The 22,570-nt window shown below is 49.5% G+C and overlaps 1 protein-coding gene across 1 annotated transcript in view; it reads left to right on the top strand.

Moving 5' to 3' along the window:
- Positions 1-22,570, top strand: part of LOC115122204 (microtubule-associated protein 4-like) — a 201,373-nt gene that overhangs the window by 52,072 nt on the left and 126,731 nt on the right.

Here is a 22,570-nt window from a genome sequence, read left to right on the forward strand (position 1 = left end):
TCCTTTCAAATGCTCTCCTCTCAGGATAATTCTCCTCTCTCAGGGTAATGCTCTCCTCTCAGAGTAATGCTCTACTCTCAGGGTAATGCTCTCCTCTCTGGATAATGCTCCCCTCTCTGGATAATGCTCCCCTCTCAGGGTAATGCTCCCCTCTCTGGATAATGCTCCCCTCAGGGTAATGCTCCCCTCTCAGAGTAATGATCCCCTCTCAGAGTAATGATCCCCTCCCAGGATAATGCTATCCTCTCAGAGTAATGCTCTCCTCTCAGGGTAATGCTCTCCTCCCAGGATAATGCTCTCCTCTCAGGGTAATGCTCTCCTCTCAGAGTAATGCTTTCCTCTCATAATAATTCTCTCCTCTCAGGGTAATGCTCCCCTCTCAGGGTAATGCTCTCCTCTCAGAGTAATGCTCTCCTCTCAGGGTAATGCTCTCCTCTCAGAGTAATGCTCTCCTCTCAGGGTAATGCTCTCCTCTCAGAGTAATGCTCTCCTCTCAGAGTAATGCTCTCCTCTCAGGGTAATGCTCTCCTCTCAGGGCAATGCTCTCTTCTCAGGGTAATGCTCTCTGCTCAGGGTAATGCTCTCCTCTCAGGGTAATGCTCTCCTCTCAGAGTAATGCTCTCCTCTCAGGGTAATGCTCTCCTCTCAGAGTAATGCTCTCCTCTCAGGGTCATGCTCTCCTCTCAGAGTAATGCTCTCCTCTCAGGGTAATGCTCTCCTCTGAGTAATGCTTTCCTCTCATAATAATTCTCTCCTCTCAGGGTAATGCTCCCCTCTCAGGGTAATTCTCTCCTCTCAGGGTAATGCTCTCCTCTCAGAGTAATGCTCTCCTCTCAGGGTAATGCTCTCCTCTCAGAGTAATGCTCTCCTCTCAGGGCAATGCTCTCCTCTCAGGGTAATGCTCTCTTCTCAGGGTAATGCTCTCCGATCAGGGTAATGCTCTCCTCCCAGGGTAATGCTATCCTCTCAGAGTAATGCTCTCCTCTCAGGGTAATGCTCTCCTCTCAGAGTAATGCTCTCCTCTGAGTAATGCTTTCCTCTCATAATAATTCTCTCCTCTCAGGGTAATGCTCCCCTCTCAGGGTAATTCTCTCCTCTCAGGGTCATGCTCTCCTCTCAGAGTAATGCTCTCCTCTCAGGGTAATGCTCTCCTCTCAGGGTAATGCTCTCCTCTCAGAGTAATGCTCTCCTCTCAGAGTAATGCTCTCCTCTCAGAGTAATGCTCACCTCTCAGAGTAATGCTCTCCTCTCAGGGTAATGCTCTCCTCTCAGGGTAATGCTCTCCTCTCAGGGTAATGCTCTCCTCTCAGGATGTGTGTGTAATGTTACGTAACCTTACGTAAGCATCTCCAGATAAGTGACTGATAATGCCATACAGCAGGACAAGGCCTGCCGTTTTGGATCTGACAGTGTGTCAGTCCAGCGGCTGTGGCCTGATTTTAGTGGAGTGTGTTTGTGTTTGTGTGTGTCCAGCAGACTGTGGCCTGATTTTAGTGGAGTGTGTTTGTGTGTGTGTGTGTGTCCAGCAGACTGTGCCTCAGCTTTAGGCCATGTCTATTGTCCCGACAATCTGTCCAGAGTTGCAGACTGTGTGTGTGCAGTTTTCCATGATGGTCAACTTCAGAAGTGCTGTGGGCAGTAATCATGCCATGTGTGTTAGTTCCTAGCTGACACCGGCCAGCAGCCTCCCACCCTGCATCCCACTGCTGGCTTTACCTCTGAAGCTAAGCAGGGTTTTTATTTGATTTTTTTGATTTATTTCACCTTTATTTAACCAGGTAGGCTAGTTGAGAACACCTTTATTTAACCAGGTAGGCTAGTTGAGAACACCTTTATTTAACCAGGTAGGCTAGTTGAGAACACCTTTATTTAACCAGGTAGGCTAGTTGAGAACACCCTTTATTTAACCAGGTAGGCTAGTTGAGAACACCTTTATTTAACCAGGTAGGCTAGTTGAGAACACCTTTATTTAACCAGGTAGGCTAGTTGAGAACACCTTTATTTAACCAGGTAGGCTAGTTGAGAACACCTTTATTTAACCAGGTAGGCTAGTTGAGAACACCTTATTTAACCAGGTTTAACCAGGTAGGCTAGTTGAGAACACCTTTATTTAACCAGGTAGGCTAGTTGAGAACACCTTTATTTAACCAGGTTAACCAGGGTAGGCTAGTTGAGAACACCTTTATTTAACCAGGTAGGCTAGTTGAGAACACCTTTATTTAACCAGGTAGGCTAGTTGAGAACACCTTTATTTAACCAGGTAGGCTAGTTGAGAACACCTTTATTTAACCAGGTAGGCTAGTTGAGAACACCTTTATTTAACCAGGTAGGCTAGTTGAGAACACCTTTATTTAACCAGGGAGGCTAGTTGAGAACACCTTTATTTAACCAGGTAGGCTAGTTGAGAACACCTTTATTTAACCAGGTAGGCTAGTTGAGAACAAGTTCTCATTTACAACTGTGACCTGGCCAAGATAAAGCGTAGCAATTCGACACATACAACAACACAGAGTTACACATGGAAATAACAAAACATACAGTCAATAATACAGTAGAACAAAAGAAAACAAAAAGTCTATATTCAGAGAGTGCAAATGAGGTAAGTTAAGGAAATAAATAGGCCATGGTGGCGAAGTAATTACAATATAGCAATTAAACACTCGAATGGTAGATTGGCAGAAGATGAATGTGCAGGTAGAGATACTGGGGTGCAAAGGAGCAAAATAAATAAATAAATATATACCAGTATGGGGATGAGGTAGGTAGATAGATCTGTTTACAGATGGGCTATGTACAGGTCGGTCCTGGTCGCTCCCTAGATGGGAGACCAGATGCTGCTGGAAGTGGTGTTGGAGGGCCAGTAGGAGGCACTCTTTCCTCTGGTCTAAAAAAATATCTCAGGGCAGTGATTGGGGACATTGCCCTGTGTAGGCTGCTGTCTTTCAGATGGGACATTAAACAGGTCTCCTGACTCTCTGTGGTCACTAAAGATCCCATGGTACTCATTGTAAAAGTAGGGGTTTTAACCCCGGTGTCCTGGCTAAATTCCCAATCTGGCCCTCATACCATCACGGTCACCTAATCATCCCCAGTTTACAATTGTCTCATTCGTCCCCTCCTCTCCCCTGTAACTATTCCCCAGGTTGTTGCTGTAAATGACAATGTTTTTTCAGTCAGTTTACCTGGTAAATAAACATACTGACGTGACACACCTTGTTGGGTGTCTGTGTGTGTCCAAGCAGAAAGCTAATAGGTAGTTGGGTCTAATGTGTGTGTGTGTATGTGTGTCTGTGTGTGTCCAAGCAGAAAGCTAATAGGTAGTTGGTCTAATGTGTGTGTGTGTGTATGTGTGTCTGTGTGTGTCCAAGCAGAAAGCTAATAGGTAGTTGGTCTAATGTGTGTGTGTGAACAGATGTCAACCCTGTGTTAGGTAGTTGGGTCTAATGTGTGTGTGTCTGTGTGTGTCCAAGCAGAAAGCTAATAGGTAGTTGGGTCTAATGTGTGTGTGTGTATGTGTGTCTGTGTGTGTCCAAGCAGAAAGCTAATAGGTAGTTGGTCTAATGTGTGTGTGTGAACAGATGTCAACCCTGTGTTAGGTAGTTGGGTCTAATGTGTGTGTGTCCAAGCAGAAAGCTAATAGGTAGTTGGTCTAATGTGTGTGTGTGAACAGATGTCAACCCTGTGTTAGGTAGTTGGGTCTAATGTGTGTGTGTCTGTGTGTGTCCAAGCAGAAAGCTAATAGGTAGTTGGGTCTAATGTGTGTGTGTGTATGTGTGTCTGTGTGTCCAAGCAGAAAGCTAATAGGTAGTTGGTCTGTGTGTGTGTGAAAGCAGAAAGCTAATTAGGTAGTTGGTCTAATGTGTGTGTGTGAACAGAAAGCTAATGTAGTTGGGTCAATGTGTGTGTGTGCATGTGTTAGGTAGTTAGTTGGTCTAATGTGTGTGTGTGTGTAGGTGTGTCTGTGTGTGTCCAAGCAGAAAGCTAATAGGTAGTTGGTCTAATGTGTGTGTGTGTGTATGTGTGTCTGTGTGTGTCCAAGCAGAAAGCTAATAGGTAGTTGGTCTAATGTGTGTGTGTGTGAACAGATGTCAACCCTGTGTTGGAGAATGGCGAGCAGGACGCCCAAAGGGCACAACAACCTGGTAAGAGTTCATTCCCAGAATTCTTCTGTCCTTGGCGACTCTGAAAGTACCACCTGACTGTGCTCACTTCCCTCCATCCTCTTTTACTTCCTGTGTCCTCGTCCTTCTCTTCTTGTATTGCACTTATTTCTCCTTGTTGAGTGTTTTGAGTGTGTAGGTTTGCTCCTTTCATTCTTTTATAGTCAACCAAGGACTTTCAGGTCAGGATGTGAAGTTAGTTATATGTTGGCTGGACTTTTTGAGGTTCACATAAGAGCACAAGGCCTTTAATTGGTCTTTAATTTCCTTTCTTCTCAGATTGTTTATAGAAAAACACACTTACCTTGTCCTGTCTCTGAGGATGAGTAGCTGTTGCTAATGTCCGCAGTAAACCAATAGAATTGTCTGGATTCTTATTGATGCTTTGTGTATAAGAACCTTGAAGTGACAGGATAAACAGTCTGTTTCTCGTGAGCATTCACATTGCACTTTCACTGCCATCCACTGCCATGGATCGCTTCAGGTTCTGTAGGGCTGCTGTGGATCGCTTCAGGTTCTGTAGGGCTGCCGTGGATCGCTTCAGGTTCTGTAGGGCTGCCGTGGATTGATTCAGTTTCTAATCTGCTGCCGTGGATCGTTTCAGGTTCTGAAGGGCTGCCGTGGATCATTTCAGGTTCTGAAGGGCTGCCGTGGATCGCTTCAGGTTCTGTAGGGCTGCCGTGGATCGCTTCAGGTTCTGTAGGGCTGCCGTGGATCGCTTCAGTTTCTGAAGGTCTGCCTTGGATCGCTTCAGTTTCTGTAGGTCTGCCGTGGATCGCTTCAGTTTCTGAAGGTCTGCCTTGGATCGCTTCAGTTTCTGTAGGTCTGCCGTGGATCGCTTCAGGTTCTGTAGGTCTGCCGTGGATCGCTTCAGGTTCTGTAGGTCTGCCGTGGATCGCTTCAGGTTCTGTAGGTCTGCCGTGGATCGCTTCAGGTTCTGTAGGTCTGCCGTGGATCGCTTCAGGTTCTGTAGGGCTGCCGTGGATCGCTTCAGGTTCTGTAGGGCTGCCGTGGATCGCTTCAGGTTCTTTAGGGCTGCCGTGGATCGTTTCAGGTTCTGTAGGGCTGCCGTGGATCGCTTCAGGTTCTTTAGGGCTGCCGTGGATCGCTTCAGGTTCTGTAGGTATGCCGTGGATCGCTTCAGGTTCTGTAGGTCTGCCGTGGATCGCTTCAGATTCTTTAGGGCTGCCGTGGATCGTTTCAGGTTCTGTAGGGCTGCCGTGGATCGCTTCAGGTTCTGTAGGGCTGCCGTGGATCGCTTCAGGTTCTCTAGGTCTGCCGTGGATCGCTTCAGGTTCTTTAGGGCTGCCGTGGATCGCTTCAGGTTCTGTAGGGCTGCCGTGGATCGCTTCAGGTTCTCTAGGTCTGCCGTGGATCGCTTCAGGTTCTTTAGGGCTGCCGTGGATCGTTTCAGGTTCTGTAGGGCTGCCGTGGATCGCTTCAGTTTCTGAAGGTTTGCCGTGTATGGCTTCAGGTTCTGTAGGGCTGCCTTGGATCTTTTCAGGTTCTGTAGGTCTGCCGTGGATCGCTTCAGTTTCTGTACGGCTGCAGTGGATCGTTTCAGGTTCTGTAGGGCTGCCGTGGATTGATTCAGTTTCTAATCTGCTGCCGTGGATCGTTTCAGGTTCTGAAGGGTTCTGTGGGGCTGCCGTGGATCGTTTCAGGTTCTGTAGGGCTGCCGTGGATCGTTTCAGTTTCTGTAGGTCTGCCGTGGATCGTTTCAGCTTCTGTAGGTCTGCCGTGGATTGTTTCAGGTTCTGAAGGGCTGTCTCCGCTCTCTAATCCATCTGTAGTCCCAGTTGAATTCGATTGACCAGTTTTGAGCCTTCCCTCTGAAATGGGGTTCTGTGTGAATAGATCGGTACTAGTGTGTTCTCATAATCTGATGAAAGCTTCATTAGTGTCTGATCCTCTTCCTCCTCTGAGGTAATTAACTAACTGGAGGGAGACTAATGCTGCCTCTGTGAGCAGCCCTTCTAATTACCCACTAACCATCGCTGTAGGAGGTCTGCAGATATTTCATACATTTCAACAGTGTAAGGGGAATTCCACTTCCTGTCAATTGTTTCCCCAATTTTTTTTTTTTGTGGAGGCCACGATTTAGCAGTGACTGTGCACCGCTGCTAAATGCATATAGGGGAAACACTTGGTGTGTGTTTTGTACAAAAAAAAAACAAATGTATTTATATAGCCCTTCGTACATCAGCTGATATCTCAAAGTGCTGTACAGAAACCCAGCCTAAAACCCCAAACAGCAAGCAATGCAGGTGTAGAAGCACAGTGGCTAGGAAAAACTCCCTAGAAAGGCCAAAACCTAGGAAGAAACCTAGAGAGGAACCAGGCTATGAGGAGTGGCCAGTCCTCTTCTGGCTGTGCCGGGTGGAGATTATAACAAAACATGGCCAAGATGTTCAAATGTTCATAAATGACCAGCATGGTCAAATAATAGGTCTGGGACAGGTAGCACGTACGGTGAACAGGTCAGAATTCCATAGCCGCAGGCAGAACAGTTGAAACTGGAGCAGCAGCACGGCCAGGTGGACTGGGGACAGCAAGGAGTCATCATGCCAGGTCAGGAGAGGAGAGGACAGGAGAGGACAGGACAGGAGAGGACAGGAGAGCAGACGAGAGCACAGGACAGGAGAGGAGAGGAGGTATACAGGACAGGAGAGGAGAGGACAGGAGAGGAGAGGACAGGAGAGGACAGCAGACGAGAGCACAGGAGAGGAGAGGACAGGACAGGAGAGGACAGGAGAGGAGAGGACAGGAGAGGACAGGAGAGGAGAGGACAGCAGAGCACAGGACAGGAGAGGAGGTATACAGGAGAGGACAGGAGAGGACAGGAGAGGAGAGGACAGCAGAGCACAGGAGAGGAGAGGACAGGACAGGAGAGGACAGGAGAGGAGAGGACAGGAGAGCACAGGACAGGAGAGGAGAGGAGAGGAGGTATACAGGTGAGGACAGGAGAGGAGAGGACAGGAGAGGACAGGAGAGGAGGTATACATGAGGGCAGGAGAGGAGGTATACAGGAGAGGGCAGGAGAGGAGGTATACAGGAGAGGACAGGAGAGGAGAGGACAGGACAGGAGAGGACAGCAGATGAGAGCACAGGACAGGAGAGGAGAGGATAGGACAGGATAGGACAGGAGAGGAGAGGACAGGAGAGGAGGTATACAGGTGAGGACAGGAGAGGAGAGGACAGGAGAGGAGAGGACAGGAGAGGACAGGAGAGGAGAGGAGAAGACAGGAGAGGAGAAGACAGGAGAGGAGGTATACGGTGCCTTGCAAAAGTATTCATCCCCCTTGCCGTTGTTCCTATTTTGTTGCATTACAACCTGTAATTTAAATAGATTTTTATTTAGATTTCATGTAATGGACGTACACAGAATAGTTCAAAATGGTGAAGTGAAATGAAAAAAATAACTCAAATATAAACAAAACAAAAAAATTCTAAACAATAAAAGCTGAAAAGTGGTGCACATGTTTTCACCCCCTTTGCTGTGAAGCCCCTAAATAAGATCTGGTGCAACCAATTACCTTCAGAAGTCACATCATTAGTTAGATTGCACACAGGTGGAGTTTAAGTGTCACATGACCTGTCACATGATCTCAGTATATATACACCTGTTCTGAAAGGCCCCAGAGTCTGCAACACCACTAAGCAAGCAGCACTATGAAGACCAAGGAGCTCTCCAAACAGGTCAGGGACAAAGTTGTGGAGAAGTAGAGATCAGGATTGGGTTATTAAAAAAATATCAGAAACTTTGAACATCCCACGGAGCACCATTAAATCCATGATTAATGCTCTCTTCGCCTGGTCTGTGAGTTTTGGTATTCTTTCCATTTTTTAATCAGAGAGGCAACAAAGAGACCAAAGATAACCCTTTAAGGAGCTGCAAATCTCCACAGCGGAGTTTGGGGTATCTGTCCATAGGACCACTTTAAGCCATACACTCAATAGAGCTGGGCTTTACGGAAGAGTGGCCAGAAAAAAGCCATTGCTTAAAGAAAAAAATAAGCAAACACGTTTGGTGTTCGCCAAAAGGCATGTGGGAGACTCCCCAAACATATGGAAGAAGGTACTCTGGTCAGATGAGAGTAAAATGTAGCTTTTTGGCCATCAAGGAAAATGCTATGTCTGGCACAAACCCAACACCTCTCATCACCCCGAGAACAACATCCCCACAGTGAAGCATGGTGGGGTGTTTTTCATCGGCATGGACTGGGAAACCGGTCAGAATTGAAGGAATGATGGATGGTGTTAAACACAGGGAAATTCTTTAGGGAAACCTGTTTGTCTTCCATAGATTTGAGACTGGGACGGAGGTTCACCTTCCAGCAGGACAATGACCTTAAGCATACTGCTAAAGAAACACTTGAGTGGTTTAAAGGGAAACATTTAAATGTCTTGGAATGGCCTAGTCAAAGCCCAGACCTCAATCCAATTGAGAATCTGTGGTATGACTTAAAGATTGCTGTACACCAGCGAAACCCATCCAACTTGAAGGAGCTGGAGCAGTTTTGCCTTGAAGAATGGAAAGAAAAATCCCATTGGCCAGATGTGCCAAGATTATAGAGACATACCCCAAGAGATGTGCAGCTGTAATTTCTGTAAAAGGTGGCTCTGCAAAGTAATGAGTTTGGGGGGGTGAAGAGTTATGCATGCTCACGTTTTCTGTTAATTTAATCTCATTTCTTGTTTGTTAAAAAATATTTTGCATCTTCAAAGTGGTAGACATGTTGTGTAAATCAAATGATACTAACCCCCTAAAAAATATATTTTAATTCCAGGTTGTAAGGCAACAAAATAGGAAAAATGCCAAGGTGGGTGAATACTTTCACAAGGCATTGTAAGTAGTAACTAGGTCAGAGAGTTAGGAACGTAGAGACAGAGGCCCCAGAAACCCTAAGTTTGAGAGCCATGAGGAGTGTGTTTGTGTCTGTGGTTATTCATACGTATACACCTGCGTGTATATCTGCCCGCCTGCTGAGATGCATGTATGTTACTGCATAGTGAGAAGGCTGGGGAGGCCTCCTGGGTGGTGCAGTGTTCAAGGGCGCTATACTGCAGCGCCAGCTGTGCCACCAGAGACTCTGGGTTCGCGCCCAGGCTCTGTCTTAACTGGCCGCGACCGGGAGGTCAGTGGGGCGACGCACAATTGGCCCAGCGTCGTCCGGGTTAGGGAGGGCTTGGTCGGTAGGGATGCCCTTGTCTCATCGCGCACCAACGACTCCTGTGGCGGACCGGGCGCAGTGCGCGCTAACCAAGGTTGCCAGGTGCACGGTGTTTAGGTTGCCAGGTGCACGGTGTTTCCTCCGACACATTGGTGCGGCTGGCTTCCGGGTTGGTTGGCGCTGTGTTAAGAAGCAGTGCGGCTTGGTTGGGTTGTATATCGGAGGACGCATGACTTTCAACCTTCGTCTCTCCCGAGCCCGTACGGGAGTTGTAGCGATGAGACAAGATAGTATCTACTAACAACTGGATACCATGAAAAAAGGCTGGGGAGGGGATGGGTTGGAGTTGACATATCTGGTCCTGGGGAGGGGATGGGTTGGAGTTGACAGATCTGGTCCTGGGGAGGGGATGGGTTGGAGTTGACAGATCTGGTCCTGGGGAGGGGATAGGTTGGAGTTGACAGATCTGGTCCTGGGGAGGGGATGGGTTGGAGTTGACAGATCTGGTCCTGGGGAGGGGATGGGTTGGAGTTGACAGATCTGGTCCTGGGGAGGGGATGGGTTGGAGTTGACATATCTGGTCCTGGGGAGGGGATGGGTTGGAGTTGACATATCTGGTCCTGGGGAGGGGATGGGTTGGAGTTGACAGATCTGGTCCTGGGGAGGGGATGGGTTGGAGTTGACAGATCTGGTCCTGGGGAGGAGATGGGTTGGGTTGGAGTTGACATATCTGGTCCTGGGGAGGGGATGGGTTGGAGTTGACATATTTGGTCCTGGGGAGGATGGGTTGGAGTTGACAGATCTGGTCCTGGGGAGGGGATGGGTTGGAGTTGACAGATCTGGTCCTGGGGGAGGGGATGGGTTGGGTTGGAGTTGACAGATCTGGTCCTGGGGAGGGGATGGGTTGGAGTTGACAGATCTGGTCCTGGGGAGGGGATGGGTTGGAGTTGACAGATCTGGTCCTGGGGAGGAGATGGGTTGGGTTGGAGTTGACATATCTGGTCCTGGGGAGGGGATGGGTTGGAGTTGACATATTTGGTCCTGGGGAGGGGATGGGTTGGAGTTGACAGATCTGGTCCTGGGGAGGGGATGGGTTGGAGTTGACAGATCTGGTCCTGGGGAGGGGATGGGTTGGGTTGGAGTTGACAGATCTGGTCCTGGGGAGGGGATGGGTTGGAGTTGACAGATCTGGTCCTGGGGAGGGGTTTTGACAGATCTGGTCCTGGGGAGGGGATGGGTTGGAGTTGACATATCTGGTCCTGGGGAGGGGATGGGTTGGAGTTGACATATCTGGTCCTGGGGAGGGGATGGGTTGGAGTTGACAGATCTGGTCCTGGGGAGGGGATGGGTTGGAGTTGACAGATCTGGTCCTGGGGAGGGGATGGGTTGGGTTGGAGTTGACAGATCTGGTCCTGGGGAGGGGATGGGTTGGGTTGGAGTTGACAGATCTGGTCCTGGGGAGGGGATGGGTTGGGTTGGAGTTGACAGATCTGGTCCTGGGGAGGGGATGGGTTGGGTTGGAGTTGACAGATCTGGTCCTGGGGAGGGGATGGGTTGGGTTGGAGTTGACAGATCTGGTCCTGGGGAGGGGATGGGTTGGGTTGGAGTTGACAGATCTGGTCCGGTTGGGAGGGGATGGTCTGGAGTTGACAGATCTGGTCCGGTTGGGGTTGCTTTACTAACCAGCACTCTTGTTCTCTTCCCCATCGCCCTCACCCACCATGCACCATGTTTCCCTACTCCTAATCATACTCACTCACATCCTCCCCTTCCGTTTCTTTTGGATCATCCCTCCATCTCTCTCTGTCTCATTCCATCATCCCTCCACCTCTCTGTCACTCTCTGTCTGTCTTTCTGTTTTTCTGTCTGTCTCTTTCGCTCTCGTCCTCTTTTTCTTAATTCCTACATTTATCCTCAACTTTTTATTCCTCTTTTCCCTCTGCTCTCATCACTCCTCCCTTTTCTCCTCTCTGCTCTCCTCTCTGCTCTCCTCTCTTCTATCCTCTCTTCTCTCCTCTCTTCTCTCCTCTCTTCTCTCCTCTCTTCTCTCCTCTGCTCTCTCCTCTCTCCTCTCCTCTTCTCTCTCCTCTCTGCTCTCCTCTTCTCTCCCCTCTCCTCTCTCCTTTCCTCTCTGCTCTGCTCTCCTCTTCTCTCTCCTCTCCTCTCTGTTCTCCTCTTCTCTCTCCTCTCTCTCTCTCTCCTCTCCTCTCCTCTCCTCTCTTCTCTTCTCTCCTCTCTGCTCTTCTCTCTCCTCTCCTCTCCTCTCTCTCTGCTCTCCTCTCCTCTTTGCTCTCCTCTGCTCTCCTCTCCTCTTTGCTCTCCTCTCCTCTCTGCTCTCCTCTTTGCTCTCCTCTCCTCTCTGCTCTCCTTTTCTCTCTCCTCTCTGCTCTCCTTTTCTCTCTCCTCTCCTCTCCTCTCTGCTCTCCTCTCCTCTCTGCTCTCCTTTTCTCTCTCCTCTCTGCTCTCCTTTTCTCTCTCCTCTCCTCTCTCCTTTTCTCTCTCCTCTCCTCTCTCCTCTCCGCTCCGCTCCTCTTCTCTCTCCTCTCCTCTCCTCTCCTCTCCGCTCCTCTCCTCTCCTCTCCTCTCTTCTCTTCTCTTCTCCCCTCCCTCCTCTTCTTCTCTCTTCTCCTCTCTCTGCTCCTCTCCTCTCTGCTCTCCTTTTCCCTCTCCTCTCTCCTCTCTGCTCTCCTCTTCTCTATCCTCCCCCCCCCCCCCCAGTACCATCTCTAACCACCACTACCACCGCCAAATGTCCTTCAGCCTGGAGGCCCCTGTAGGAGACCCTGTGGACTCTCTCCTGACTCCCACCACCCCTCCATCAGAATATGGGTTAGGGTGCTCCGCTATCGTCAACATAAGTCCTCTCCCTCCAGCTCTGACTGGGTTACTGAGCCTAGAGGACCAAAGGATTAGAAAGATGCCTCCAGACACACAGATGAACAGACACACAATTACTATGCAGATATATATGTCTACTGACAGAGTAACATCAGATATATATGTGTACTGACAGAGTAACATCAGATATATATGTGTACTGACAGAGTAACATCAGATATATATGTCTACTGACAGAGTAACATCAGATATATATGTGTACTGACAGAGTAACATCAGATATATATGTGTACTGACAGAGTAACATCAGATATATATGTGTACTGACAGAGTAACATCAGATATATATGTCTACTGACAGAGTAACATCAGATATATATGTGTATTGACAGAGTAACATCAGATATATATGTGTACTGACAGAGTATCATCAGATATATATGTGTACTCAAAGTAGCCTCTCTCTCTGTCTCTGTCTTTCTCTTTGTCTCTCTCTCTCTGTCTCTCTCTCTCTGTCTCTCTCTCTGTCTCTGTCTCTCTCTCTGTCTCTCTCTCTCTGTCTCTCTCTCTCTGTCTCTCTGTCTCTCTGTCTCTCTCTCTGTCTCTCTCTCTCTGTCTCTCTCTCTCTGTCTCTCTCTCTCTGTCTCTCTCTCTCTGTCTCTCTCTTGTCTCACAAACATCCTTGATATTATGCTTCAGTGGACTAGTTACCACTGCCAGCCTGCTCTCCTCCCGTCAGCACCTTGTTTCTCACTGAGCTAACGCTGCCAGCCTGCTCTCCTAACACCAAACTCACACTGCTTCTAGCTGTCCTTGTAATAACTCTGTTTATCAAACACTGGCATCGTTTCTAACATACTGATTTTTAACACAAGTGACACTTTCAGACTTTCTCATGTTTCTGTCTTTTATTTCATTTTTTAAAGTAAATACATGTTTAGGTAACATTCCACTTCTTGTAGTCCGTTTCATAGGCCAAAGAGATTGCCCTTTCGGTAATCTCAAAGTGCAATATGCAGCTCGATTTTATGCCCAATTACTGATTGGATGTTAAACATAACATTTTAGCACAACAAGGAGTGGTACCTAGACTAGACTCAGACGGTCGTCATCTTGATTTTGGACTACTCTTCGTGCCCTTGATATCAAGCCTCCTGTTCCTCCTCTACATAGCACATCTGTGTACTGCGCTCTGTCTTTGTCTGTCTGTCTGTCTGTCTGTCTTAGTTTGTCTGTCTGTCTGGCTCTGTCTGTCTGTTTGTCCGTCTGTCTGTCTGTCTGTCTTAGTTTGTCTGTCTGTCTGTCTTAGTTTGTCTGTCTGTCTGTCAGTCGGTCTAATAAACTCTTCCAAACAGATAACCTGCATTGGATTTCTCTTTCTTGACCAATGTTCCTCAAATTAACCTCTTGTTGATTCTGTGAATGTTGCTTTTTGCTTTTCAATGTTTGTTGCTTTTCTCTTATCTCCTATTCAAATTATACAGTTGAAGTCAGAAGTTTACATACACTTAGGTTGGGGTCATTAAAACTCGGACATGTCCCCCCCCCATTCTGAAATTGCATTTTTGTCCCCTTCCAGTTTTATCAGTGGTATGTGATACGCAAATCAAATCAAATGTATTTATATAGCACTTCTTACATCAGCTGATATCTCAAAGTGCTGTACAGAAACCCAGCCTAAAACCCCAAACAGCAAGCAATGCAGGTGTAGAAGCACGGTGGCTAGGAAGAACTCCCTAGAAAGCCAAAACCTAGGAAGAAACCTAGAGAGGAACCAGGCTATGTGGGGTGGCCAGTCCTCTTCTAGCTGTGCCGGGTGGAGATTATAACAGAACATGGCCAAGATGTTCAAATGTTCATAAATGACCAACCTGGTCAAATAATAATAATCATAGTGTTTGACGAGGGTGCAGCAGATCAGCACCTCAGGAGTAAATGTCAGTTGGCTTTTCATAGCCAATCATTAAGAGTATCTCTACTGCTCCTGCTGTCTCTAGAGAGTTGAAAACAGCAGGTCTGGGACAGGTAGCAGGAATAACGTTTCTGAAGAATAATGTTTCCTATAATTATTAATGAGGGCAGGACACTCGATCATTAATCAAGGTCCTTTAACAACACGAGAGGGACGGGAGACCGATATCGGAAAATAATGATCACCACAAAAACTCAGTTGGCTTTCCTACTGGTACAGTACAGGAAACAGTTTTACACTTAGAAGAGCTGTACCCTTCTTTTTTAAATGTAACTTTACTCACACCTAGGGCCTCCCGAGTGGCGCAGTGGTCTAAGGCACTGCATCACAATGCTAGCTGTGCCACTAGAGATCCTGGTTCGAGACCAGGCTCTGTTGCAGCCGGCCGTGACCGGGAGACCCATGGGGCGGCGCACTATTGGCCCAGCGTCGTCTGGGTTAGGGGAGGATTTGGCCAGGCAGAGACATTCTTGTCCCATCGCACGCTAAGGACTCCTGTGGTGGGCCGGGCCCAGTGCACGCTGACACGGTCGCCAGGTGCATGGTGTTTCCTCTGACACATTGGTGCGGCTGGCTTCCGGGTTAAGTATTGTGTCAAGAAGCAGTGCAGCTTGGTTGGGTTGTGTTTCAGAGGACGGATGGCTTTCGACCTTCGCCTCTCCCGAGTCCGTGCGGGATTTGCAGCGATGGGACAAGACTGTAACTACCAATTGGAAACCACAAAATTGGGATGTAAAAGGGGTCAAAATAAAAAGGTTAGCTCAACCTGTTCGTACCCGCTCCTCTCATGAGACTGGAATTCTCTCATGTTCTCTGCTGAGCGGAGCAGGGGGCCTGGCTAGCGCTGCTGTGTGGCCTCTTGGCCGGCTTCTCTCTGTCTCTCCTCTCCGGGGGGAGATCTCTAGTTCCAGCTATATGGGACAGGCTGCCCTACTTACAGCTGGGGCTGCAGCAGCGGATGGATGGCCCCACAGCAGATGTGCTTAATGAGGAGGGACGGTCCTCCTCTGCCTCCCTGCTCCACTATCCTCTCTGCTGCCTGCTCCACTATCCTCTCTGCTGCCTGCTCTGCCTCCCTACTCCACCATCCTCTCTGCTGCCTGCTCCACTATCCTCTCTGCTGCCTGCTCTGCCTCCCTACTCCACTATCCTCTCTGCTGCCTGCTCTGCCTCCCTACTCCACCATCCTCTCTGCTGCCTGCTCCACTATCCTCTCTGCTGCCTGCTCCACTATCCTCTCTGCTGCCTGCTCCACTATCCTCTCTGCTGCCTGCTCTGCCTCCCTACTCCACCATCCTCTCTGCTGCCTGCTCCACTATCCTCTCTGCTGCCTGCTCTGCCTCCCTACTCCACCATCCTCTCTGCTGCCTGCTCTGCCTCCCTACTCCACCATCCTCTCTGCTGCCTGCTCTGCCTCCCTACTCCACCATCCTCTCTGCCTCCCTGCTCCACTATCCTCTCTGCTGCCTGCTCTGCCTCCCTACTCCACCATCCTCTCTGCTGCCTGCTCTGCCTCCCTACTCCACCATCCTCTCTGCTGCCTGCTCTGCCTCCCTACTCCACCATCCTCTCTGCTGCCTGCTCTGCCTCCCTACTCCACCATCCTCTCTGCTGCCTGCTCTGCCTCCCTACTCCACCATCCTCTCTGCCTCCCTGCTCCACTATCCTCTCTGCCTGCCTGCTCTGCCTCCCTACTCCACCATCCTCTCTGCTGCCTGCTCTGCCTCCCTACTCCACCATCCTCTCTGCTGCCTGCTCTGCCTCCCTACTGTAAAACTTGTGAACGCACACCAAAGCCTGACTCTTTTCATCCTAATAATGTACAAACAAGAAATGTGAAGAAATGTGGCTAAAGCCTCTATATACACTGCTCAAAAAAATAAAGGGAACAATAAAATAACACATCCTAGATCTGAATGAATGAAATATTCTTATTAAATACTTTTTCCTTTACATAGTTGAATGTGCTGACAACAAAATCACACAACAATTATCAATGGTAATCAAATGTATCAACCCATGGAGGTCTGGATTTGGAGTCACACTCAAAATTAAAGTGGAAAACCACACTACAGACTGATCCAACTTTGATGTAATGTCCTTAAAACAAGTCAAAATGAGGCTCAGTAGTGTGTGTGGCCTCCACGTGCCTGTATAACCTCCATACAACGCCTGGGTATGCTCCTGATGAGGTGGCAGATGGTCTCCTGAGGGATCTCCTCCCAGACCTGGACTAAAGCATCCGCCAACTCCTGGACAGTCTGTGGTGCAACGTGGCATTGGTGGATGGAGCGAGACATGATGTCCTAGATGTGCTCAATTAGATTCAGGTCTGGGGAACGGACGGGCCAGTCCATAGCATCAATGCCTTCCTCTTGCAGGAACTGCTGACACTCCAGCCACATGAGGTCTAGCATTGTCTTGCATTAGGAGGAACCCAGGGCCAACCGCACCAGCATATGGTCTCACAAGGGGTCTGAGGATCTCATCTCGGTACCTAATGGCAGTCAGGCTACCTCTGGCGAGCACATGGAGGGCTGTGCGGCCCCCCAAAGAACTGCCACCCCACACCATGACTGACCCACCGCCAAACCGGTCATGCTGGAGGATGTTGCAGGCAGCAGAACGTTCTCCACTGCGTTTCCAGACTGTCAATCTTGGTGTTCTCTGGCAAATGCCAAACGTCCTGCACGGTGTTGGGCTGTAAGTACAACCCCCACCTGTGGACGTCGGGCCCTCATACCACCCTCATGGAGTCTGTTTCTGACTGTTTGAGCAGACACATGCACATTTGTGGCCTGCTGGAAGTAATTTTGCAGGGCTCTGGCAGTGCTCCTCCTGCTCCTCCTTGCACAAAGGCGGAGGTAGCGGTCCTGCTGCTGGGTTATTGCCCTCCTACGGCCTCCTCCACATCTCCTGATGTACTGGCCTGTCTCCTGGTAGCGCCTCCATGCTCTGGACACTACGTTGACAGACACAGCAAACCTTCATGCCACATCTCGCATTGATGTTCCATCCTGGATGAGCTGCACTACCTGAGCCACTTGTGTGGGTTGTAGACTCCGTCTCATGCTACCGCTAGAGTGAAAGCACCGCCAGCATTCAAAAGTGACCAAAACATCAGCCAGGAAGCATAGGAAGTGGTCTGTGGTTATCACCTGCAGAACCACTCCTTTATTTGCTAATTGCCTATGATTTCCACCTGTTGTCTATTCCAATTTCCACCTGTTGTCTATTCCATTGTCAATCAGTGTTGCTTCCTAAGTGGACAGTTTGATTTCACAGAAGTGTGATTGACTTGGAGTTACATTGTGTTGTTTAAGTGTTCCCTTTATATTTTTGAGCAGTGTATTCATGATCTGCCTTTAATCCCGTAGGTTGGGAAAGCACACCAGTGTATCCTCATTCCTCACTGATGTCCTCTGTAGTGGAAGCTAGCTCTTTCATCTTCTGCCATTTCCACATGTAAAGTTCTGATCCTTCATCCCAATGACATTAAATCCACATTTAGAGCTTCTCAAAATGGTTGGTGGTGTACTATACTGTGGGACAGGGAGATGTATCGTGGTGTCTTCCTGTAGGACAGGGGGGTGTAACGTGGTGTCTCCCTGTGGGACAGGAAGTTGTAACGTGGTGTCTTCCTGTGGGACAGGGGGGTGTAACGTGGTGTCTTCCTGTGGGACAGGGGGATGTAACGTGGTGTCTTCCTGTAGGACAGGGAGATGTAACGTGGTGTCTTCCTGTGGGACAGGGGGGTGTAACGTGGTGTCTTCCTGTGGGACAGGGGGATGTAACGTGGTGTCTTCCTGTAGGACAGGGGGATGTAACGTGGTGTCTTCCTGTTGGACAGGGGGATGTAACGTGTTGTCTTCCTGTGGGACAGGGAGATGTAACGTGGTGTCTTCCTGTGGGACAGGGGGGTGTAACGTGGTGTCTTCCTGTGGGACAGGGAGATGTAACGTGGTGTCTTCCTGTGGGACAGGGGGGTGTAACGTGGTGTCTTCCTGTGGGACAGGGGGGGTGTAACGTGGTGTCTTCCTGTGGGACAGGAAGTTGTAACGTGGTGTCTTCCTGTGGGACAGGGGGATGTAACGTGTTGTCTTCCTGTGGGACAGGGAGATGTAACGTGGTGTCTTCCTGTGGGACAGGAAGTTTCAACGTGGTGTCTTCCTGTGGGACAGGGAGATGTAACGTGGTGTCTTCCTGTGGGACAGGGGGGTGTAACGTGGTGTCTTCCTGTGGGACAGAGGGGTGTAACGTGGTGTCTTCCTGTGGGACAGAGGGGTGTAACGTGGTGTCTTCCTGTGGGACAGGAAGTTGTAACGTGGTGTCTTCCTGTGGGACAGGGAGATGTAACGTGGTGTCTTCCTGTGGGACAGGGGGGTGTAACGTGGTGTCTTCCTGTGGGAAAAAAAAAGTCCCACAGGAAGACACCACGCTCCACCCCTGTCCCACAGGAAGACACCACGTTACATCTCCCTGTCCCACAGGAAGACGTGGTGTCTTCCTGTGGGACAGGGAGATGTAACGTGGTGTCTTCCTGTGGGACAGGGGGTGGAGCGTGGTGTCTTCCTGTGGGACAGGGGGTGGAGCGTGGTGTCTCCCTGTGGGACAGGGGTGTAACGTGGTGTCTCCCTGTGGGACAGGGGGTGGAGCGTGGTGTCTTCCTGTGGGACAGGGGGGTGGAGCGTGGTGTCTCCCTGTGGGACAGGGGGGTGTAACGTGGTGTCTCCCTGTGGGACAGGGGGGTGTAACGTGGTGTCTTCCTGTGGGACAGGGGGGTGTAACGTGGTGTCTTCCTGTGGGACAGGGGGGTGTAACGTGGTGTCTTCCTGTGGGACAGGGAGATGTAACGTGGTGTCTTCCTGTTGGACAGGGGGGTGTAACGTGGTGTCTCCCTGTGGGACAGGGAGATGGAGCGTGGTGTCTTCCTGTAGGACAGGGGGGTGTAACGTGGTGTCTTCCTGTAGGACAGGGGGGTGTAACAGAGATGAGATGAGCACTGAAGGGGACACTATCTGTTCAAACAGGCCCCCAGTGACTGTTCAGTGTTTAACGCTATGAAAAGGAGGTGTGACAGAATGGCATGAAATCGCCATCGATGCAACAATTCTGTCAATTACGTTTTGCTTTTGATGTGATGTGATTGGTGTGAAGCCAGATCCAAACTGGCTTCCCTTCACACTTTTTTTTTGGTGCGCCAGGACCATTCACAGCTGCGCTTGCTCAGTTTAGCTCACCACTGATTGGCTATTCATTTTATAATTTTTTAATCAAGAGAGGTCAAATGCTCGCTGGCTTCCTTTACATTCCATGCTAGGGACGGCAACAATGTCACACACACACTCAGACACGCGCGCACACAGACACGCACACACACAGACATGCACTCCCTCAGACACGCACACACAGACACACACACACACACGCACAAACTCAGACACGCACAGACACACACACACATATGGCACAGGATTCAGCTTAGTTCTGACTGTGTGTGTGTGTGTGTGTGTGTGTGTGTGTGTGTGTCTGTCTGGGGGTGTATTCCAGAGGGAAAAGCTGCAGGGCGACAGACTGTAGCAATTAAAAAACCCAGAGCTGTGATCTAACGACTGGTCAAGACCCTGCACCTGTGTATCGGATGTGTCATCCTGTCTGACCACAATATACAACTCTTCTATGTTCATCAATTTGTGGTTTAAGCTCTTTTTTTTTTTTTTTTTTTTTTTCGTTTAGAATTTACTATGTTCTATTTTTTATTTTACGTTGTTCAAAGGACAATTCACCCGCATGTCAACGTTTATCAGATGTTTCAGTCTCCTCTCCTCTCCTCTCTTTATCAGATGTTTCAGTCGACTACACCACGTCAAGTTAAATCCACGGTCCATCTGTTGGACGTAGATATATCCCCCGAATCAATCTTTTTTGGAGGTTCCCCCTGTGGTGCTGCCCTTGTCCCTCGCCCTGTCTTGGTAGCGTGTTTACCCAGCATGCAGAGCTCCGATTGGGAATAATGAGCGGGGGGGAAACCTGGGGTCAGCTGGAGGACAACACTGTGGAGCTAGCCGAGGCTAAACCTGACATTTCCACTGCTCTGTCATTTTGTTTTGCTCTGCCTTCCCTACCACCCAGTCTCATTTAAAATGTTCTGTACCCACACTAAGTCGGGCTAAAAATATTGGCCTGAATAATGAATATTTGTACATGGATTATGTGTCGTGTGGAAGTTAGTGCTTCCCCCTGTTCTCCTTTTCATTTGAGTCCCATTGAGATGCATTTAACTTGTCCAGGTGTCTAATCGGCATAAGTGACAGAGACAGAGACAGAGACATGGACAGAGACATGGACAGAGACATGGACATGGACAGAGACAGTGACAGAGACATGGACAGAGACAGGGACAGAGACAGGGACAGAGACAGAGACAGGGACAGAGACAGGGACAGGGACAGGGACATGGACAGAGACATGGACAGAGACAGAGAAATGGACAGAGACATGGACATGGAAAGGGACAGAGACAGGGACAGAAACATGGACAGAGACATGGACAGAGACATGGACAGAGACAGAGAAATGGACAGAGACATGGACAGGGACAGAGACATGGACAGAGACATGGAAAGGGACAGAGACAGGGACAGAAACATGGACAGAGACAGGGACAGAGACCGAGACAGAGACATGGACAGAGACATGGACAGAGACAGAGAAATGGACATGGAAAGGGACAGAGACAGGGACATGGACAGGGACAGAAACATGGACAGAGACAGGGACAGAGACAGGAACAGAGACAGGAACAGAGACAGAGACAGGGACAGAAACATGGACAGAGACAGAGACATGGAAAGGAACAGAGACAGGGACAGAAACATGGACAGGGACAGAGACAGGGACATGGACAGAGACAGGGACATGGACAGAGACCGGGACATGGAAAGGGACAGGGACATGGAAAGGGACAGAGACAGGGACATGGAAAGGGACATAGAAAGGGACATAGACATGGACAGAGACATGGACAGAGACAGAGACAGGGACAGAGACATGGACAGAGACCGAGACAGAGACAGGGACAGGGACAGAAACATGGACAGAGACATGGACAGAGACATGGACAGAGACATGGACAGGGACAGAGACAGAGACAGGGACAGAGACAGGGACAGAGACAGGGACAGAGACATGGACAGAGACAGAAATGGACAGAGACATGGACAGGGACATGGACAGACATGGAAAGGGACAGAGACAGGGACAGAAACATGGACAGAGACATGGACAGAGACATGGACAGAGACAGGGACAGAGACAGAGACATGGACAGAGACATGGACAGAGACATGGACAGAGACAGAGAAATGGACATGGAAAGGGACAGAGACAGGGACAGAAACATGGACAGAGACAGGGACATGGACAGGGACAGAAACATGGACAGAGACAGGGACAGAGACAGGGACATGGACAGAGACATGGACAGAGACAGGGACAGGGACAGGGACAGAAACATGGACAGGGACAGAGACATGGACAGAGACATGGACAGAGACCGAGACATGGAAAGGGACAGGGACATGGAAAGGGACAGAGACAGGGACATGGAAAGGGACATAGAAAGAGACAGAGACATGGAAAGGAACAGAGACAGGGACAGAAACATGGACAGGGACAGAGACAGGGACAGAAACATGGACAGAGACAGGGACATGGACAGAGACAGGGACATGGACAGAGACCGGGACATGGAAAGGGACAGGGACATGGAAAGGGACAGAGACAGGGACATGGAAAGGGACAGAGAAAGGGACAGAGACATGGACAGAGACAGAGACAGAGACATGGACAGAGACCGAGACCGAGACCGAGACAGGGACAGGGACAGAGACAGAGACATGGACAGAGACATGGACATGGACATGGAAAGAGACAGGGACATGGAAAGGGACAGAGACATGGACAGAAACATGGACAGAGACAGGGACATGGACAGAGACATGGACAGAGACATGGACAGAGACAGGGACAGAGACATGGACAGAGACATGGACAGAGACATGGACAGGGACAGAGACAGGGACAGGGACAGAGAAATGGACAGAGACATGGACATGGAAAGGGACAGAGACATGGACAGAAACATGGACAGAGACAGGGACAGAGACAGGGACAGAGACAGGGACAGAGACATGGACAGAGACATGGACAGAGACAGAGACCGGGACAGAGACCGGGACAGAGACCGGGACAGAGACATGGACAGAGACATGGACAGGAACAGAGACAGGGACAGAGACATGGACAGAAACATGGACAGAGACAGAGACAGGGACATGGACAGAGACATGGACAGAGACATGGACAGAGACAGGGACCGAGACATGGACAGAGACATGGACAGAGACATGGACAGGGACAGAGAC

This window comes from Oncorhynchus nerka, linkage group LG22 (assembly GCF_034236695.1).
Source record: "Oncorhynchus nerka isolate Pitt River linkage group LG22, Oner_Uvic_2.0, whole genome shotgun sequence".
Taxonomy (NCBI): domain Eukaryota; kingdom Metazoa; phylum Chordata; class Actinopteri; order Salmoniformes; family Salmonidae; genus Oncorhynchus; species Oncorhynchus nerka.